General features: G+C 49.1%; 1 non-coding gene across 1 annotated transcript; it reads left to right on the forward strand.

The window, feature by feature from the left end:
- The first annotated feature begins 5,084 nt into the window (after nt 1–5,084).
- On the forward strand, nt 5,085–5,153 carry TRNAA-UGC (transfer RNA alanine (anticodon UGC)). Its single transcript has one exon. It is a non-coding gene; the product is annotated as a tRNA-Ala (tRNA).
- Nucleotides 5,154–5,501: the final 348 nt, after the last annotated feature.

Raw genomic sequence — 5,501 nt, forward strand, 5'->3', positions numbered from 1 at the left:
ACATGCAGAGTTCCAGCATCACAGCGTCACCCAGAGGCACCCACAAATATGAGTTATCCCTCTCTCTATTTCTTCCTTCCTTCCCTCCCTCTTCCATCCTTAATAAAATACGGGGGGGGGGGGCAGATAAGCCCCACATAGAAAGCCCATCAACATGGGGGGATGACTCTTTCAAATACGGTATTTACCAGTAATTGGGGGGGGGGAGAGAGGCACCTAGGCCTCTAGGAGTTGGCTGCTATGCCTAGGAGTAGGACAATTCAAGAAAGCAGAACGATGCATATGGTATGGTAATATATCAATAGAATCATAGAATTGTAGTCGGAAGGGACCACAAGGGTCATCTAGTCCAACCCGCTGCAATGCAGGATTTTTTTCCTAAGGTGGGGCTTGAACCATGGTTGAAATATTATGCTGATATGCAGCAACGCCTCGGAGCTGTCGGAGCTGCGGCCATGCCTTGCCCCGCCCTCGCCCGCCCTTCCACCCCCTCTCGCCTGCCCGACCCTCCTGTCCTCTTGCTGCAGAGTTCCAGCATCACAGCGTCATCCAGAGACACCCACAAATATGAGTTATCTCTCTATTTCTTCCTTCCTTCCCTCCCTCTTCCATCCTTAATAAAATACGGGGGGGCAGATAAGCCCCACATAGAAAGCCCATAAACATGGGGGGATGACTCTTTCAAATACGGTATTTACCAGTAATTGGGGGGGGGGCACCTAGGCCTCTAGGAGTTGGATGCTATGCCTAGGAGTAGGACAATTCAAGAAAGCAGAATGATGCATATGCTATGGTAATATATCAATAGAATCATAGAATTGTAGTCGGAAGGGACCACAAGGGTCATCTAGTCCAACCCCCTGCAATGCAGGATTTTTTTCCTAAGGTGGGGCTTGAACCATGGTTGAAATATTATGCTGATATGCAGCAACGCCTCGGAGCCGTCGTGGCTGCGGCCGTGTCTTGCCTCGCCCTCGCCCGCCCTGCCACCCCCTCTCGCCTGCCCGACCCTCCCGTCCTCTCCAGCCAAGCAGGGTAGCCGCCAACGCTACCAGCCCCAGAAGCACAAGGTGGCCGCTGCTGCCACCACCACGATGTTATCAGGCCCGTTGGCCCTTTAGCCCTGCCCACTTTGTGGCCCCTCCCCTTCTATGCCTTGGCCCCGCCCCTGAACGACCATGGCTTGCCCCCCCTAGTTTTGATCCTGGCTACGCCCCTGCTAACATAGATGAACGGTTTCTCCATTTTACCAAACATGACCACAGCTGACTTCTTAACAGAGAAACAGCCTGGAAATGACTGAAAGGAGACTAGGAAAATAAATGAATCCTTAATATTTGCTCTCAATCCCTCCTCTTATCAAACAGCTTGATTGCTTGACATTTCAGCTGACCCGTAAGCCATAAAAGCAAGATCCGGTGGGCAGAGTGGATGATTTAGACACCTTTCAAAACAAAACCAGCAGCTCACCAAGGCTCAAAGAACAACAATGGAGATTGATTTTAAAATTGGTTCCGTTTTGTTCTTTTTAAGGGAATTGTGTGATTTGTCACAACAGAAGCAGCCACAAACATGTTTACCTCACAATTTACAGCCACAGACCCTGGTCTGCAGTGATCCAGGAAAGCTGGCCATTAGGTAAGCTGTTACACCTGTAGAGTTGGAATAATAATATCATAATAATTTATTATTTATATTATTTACTTATACCCTGCCCATCTGGCCGGTTTTCCCCAGCCGCTCTGGGCGGCTTCCAGCAGAATATTAAAATACAATGATTCATCAAATATTAAAAGCTTCCCTAAACCGGGCTGCCTTCAGGTGTCTTCTAAAAGTCTGATAGTTGTTTATTTCTCTGACATCTGATGGGAGGGCGTTCCAGAGGGTGGGTGCCACTACTGAGGAGGCCCTCTGCCTGGTTCCCTGTAACTTCTCGCTGTGAGGGAACCGCCAGAAGGCCCTCAGCGCTGGACCTCAGTGTCCGGGCAGAATGATGGGGGTGGAGATGCTCCTTCAGGTATACTGGGCTGAGGCCGTTTAGAGCTTTAAATGTCTGCACCAACATTTTGAATTGTGCCCGGAAACGTACTGGGAGCCAAGGTAGGTCTTTCAGGACTGGTGTTATGTGATCTCGGCGGCCGCTTCCAGTCACCAGTCTAGCTGCCACATTCTGGATTAGTTGTAGTTTCCGGGTCACCTTCAAAGGCAGCCCCACGTAGAGCGCATTGCAGTAGTCCAAGCGAGAGATAACCAGAGCATGCACAACTCTGGCAAGACAGTCCACGGGCAGGTAGGGTCTCAGCCTGCGTACCAGATGGAGCTGGCAGACAGCTGCCCTGGACGCAGTATTAACCTGCGCCTCCATGGACAGCTGTGAGTCCAAAATGACTCCCAGGCTGCGCACCTTCAGAGGCACAGTTACCCCATTCAGGACCAGGGAGTCCCCCACACCCACCCACACCCTTTCCCCCAGAAACAGTACTTCTGTCTTATCAGGATTCAACCACAAAGAAAAGTACATAGAGGGAAATAAAATCACAGCACTGGAGATCCCAGTGTCGGAATCTCAAAAACAGGTTCCCTGTGACATTAATCTAAACTAATCTAAAACAGCCAGAAGCATAAGGACCAAGGCTGCAAATGCTTGTCTGGCAACAAGGGGACTTGCTGGAGCAATTTAGCCACTGCTCATTCTGGCCAGGGAGCAGGAGAAAATGCACCAGTCAACTACCAAGATGGCGCAGCAAAGAGGCCCAGATGGGACCCGATGCTGTCTTTTGAGAGCAGCAAGTCTGGCTCAGGATTCAGAATGCTGGCCCAGCTCTATCCCTCCCACACCTTCAGAAGGCCCCATTTTCAGAGTGTCCACTGATCTGCCCTTCTACTGTGTGGGATGGTGCGTTGTGATGCTCCTCGCCAGTGGGGCTCCTCTTGTGAGGAGTTCTGGCAGCAGAACTGAACTGTGCATTTCAGAGGGATACCTCCACCTCATGCAAACGCCCTCCAGCATTTGGGGATTGGGGATTGGGAAATGTTTAATGCTTCAACTACACCTAAGCCTGTGTAACAAACCACCAAAGTGTGTTATACCCAAGGGGAAGCAGCTTTGGGATTGAGCGATCAAAAGGGAGAATCAAGAAGGCGTTTCATCCTTTGCCCATATCCTGTGTCTCTCCTCCAAATCACCTACACCCACCCCATCAACTCACCAAATCGGGTTTAAAATGCCTCTCATCTGCCACATTGGGTTGTTGTGAGGATAAACAGAGGGGAGAGGAAGTGTTTACACCACACTGAGCTCCTTGGGTGGTGTATGAATGTAAAAATAAATAAAATAACTATTTCCAAAGAACAAGAACATATCTGTACTTCATGAACTTCTGTCACAAGAGCACAACATCTTGCACAGAATGTACCATCAAATTCCTTTATGTTGTCTCAATGTGCACTGTGTCTATTTTTAGCTTACCTTTAGAACTTGGAAACTTCAAAGTTTGCCTAAGTATGTAGAAGTGGGAAATGAATCATGCCCTCCTAATAATAAGCTTTCCATTTGTGGCTATTGTTGACTAGTATTTCCCCCCCCCCCTTCCTCTTCAGTAATTTCAGAGAGAGTTGAATCAATCAATGAGCCATTGTTAGTATGCAAAATATCATGCAGGTACCAAGTCATTTGGTATCTGTTTATGTATGAAATAGAGCAGGTCTGAGGAAGGACCTTTGCTTAGCAGTAGATCACAATATTTGCAATGCAAAAGAGGCAGGTTTCAATCCCTGGTATCTGCAGTTGAAAGCTAAGTCCCATCACATTCAAAGATGAGTGATGCTGTGGCCAGACAATAAGCCATAACCATGTGATCTGGCAGCTGGCTGGGTCAGGGTGGGGATGCTTGCCGGTGATTGGCCAGTACCGGCAGGTAATGCAGGGGTATTACCTAGGGGGTGGACCTAGCTGGCCAATGAGCACCAGCCAGGCCCACTTCCAGGGGAATAAATTGTGGCCACACATGGCTCTCCCCCTGAACCACCCAATTTTTTCACCAGATCTCCCTCCCTTCCTTAAATTAATTGCTTTTACTTATGCATACGACTTATGCTATGGACATTGTTGGCTGCTGTATTCAGGGCCGAGCAGGAATTTTTCCACTTGGCAAATTGACACTGGCCATTTGGTTTTCGCCTGCCTCATGGCAAGCATCACAACTTTGTGAGGTTAGGCATTGGGTAAGCCTTGGCTGGGCTGGAGAGGAGGTTGTAGCCTCTGCCTGTCCCTCCTTGGGTAAGGGTATCCTGTTAAAAGAACCTGGGAGGAATGGCTTCTGTCCAATGCCCAGGGCCATAGCACTTCTCTGACAGGGATCCCTCAGAGGGGATCCCAAGTTGAGTTTGCCCTTAGATGCACTCCCAAGAAGACAGGCTGGAGTGGAATAATGTGGCTTCACCCAATGCCTATGCTAAACCTTTCACATTTGTAACCAAGGACGCGGGTGGCGCTGTGGGTTAAACCGCTGAGCCTAGAGCTTGCCGATCAGAAGGTCAGCGGTTCAAATCCCCGTGATGGGGTGAGCTCCCATTGCTTGGTCCCAGCTCCTGCCAACCTAGCAGTTCGAAAGCACGTCAAAGTGCAAGTAGATAAATAGGTACCGCTACAGCGGGAAGGTAAACGGCGTTTCCGTGTGCTGCTCTGGTTCACCAGAAGCGGCTTTGTCATGCTGGCCACATGACCTGGAAGCTGTACGCTGGTTCCCTCGGCCAATAATGCGAGATGAGCGCCACAACCCCAGAGTCGGTCACGACTGGACCTAATGGTCAGGGGTCCCTTTACCTTTACCTTTAAAAGTTGTGGTCTCTTTTACTCTAAAACTATATGCTGTTGTCCTGTCTGGTTAATTGCTCTCTGGAAACTGCAGGGTCAGAGGACCTTGGAACGCAGTGGAAAAGACATCTGCCCAAAGCTTGGGGAGCCACTTCAGGAACAGATAATACTGGGACCAACAGCCTGAACTCGAATGATGCAGATTCACATTGCTTGCTATCACTGAGGCTACTGCCAAGCTTACTTTAAAATATGACTTTGGGGAAGGGCTGTAGCTCAGTGGTAGAGCATCTGCTTTGCATGCAGAAGGTCCTAGGTTCAATCCCTGGCATCTCCAGGTAGGGCTGGGAGATGTCTGAAGCCCTGTCTGAAGCCCTGGAAAGCTGCTGCCAGTCAATGTAGGCAGTTCTGAGCTAGATGGACCAATGTATGAGGCAGCTTTGTAAGTTCCAGTGATACACAGATAAACTTGTCAACACCCTTTCCCATGAACTTTTCCCAGAAAAACTCTGGTAATAACCTTCCCTTCTGCTTGCAGTTCTTTGTCCCCAAGCAAATATGTGCAAGTATAGCTGAGGCAGGAACAGATGATGAGCTTGTTGATCTTACCGTGTGTTTGGAAGTGGCCTATGCATTCTCATTCCTTGCATACCAGGAAATATAGTGGTGATGATGGTAAGAGAAG

The sequence above is a fragment of the Zootoca vivipara genome, chromosome Z1, assembly GCF_965207765.1.
Source record: "Zootoca vivipara chromosome Z1, rZooViv2.hap1.1, whole genome shotgun sequence".
In the NCBI taxonomy this organism is placed as follows: Eukaryota; Metazoa; Chordata; class Lepidosauria; order Squamata; family Lacertidae; genus Zootoca; species Zootoca vivipara.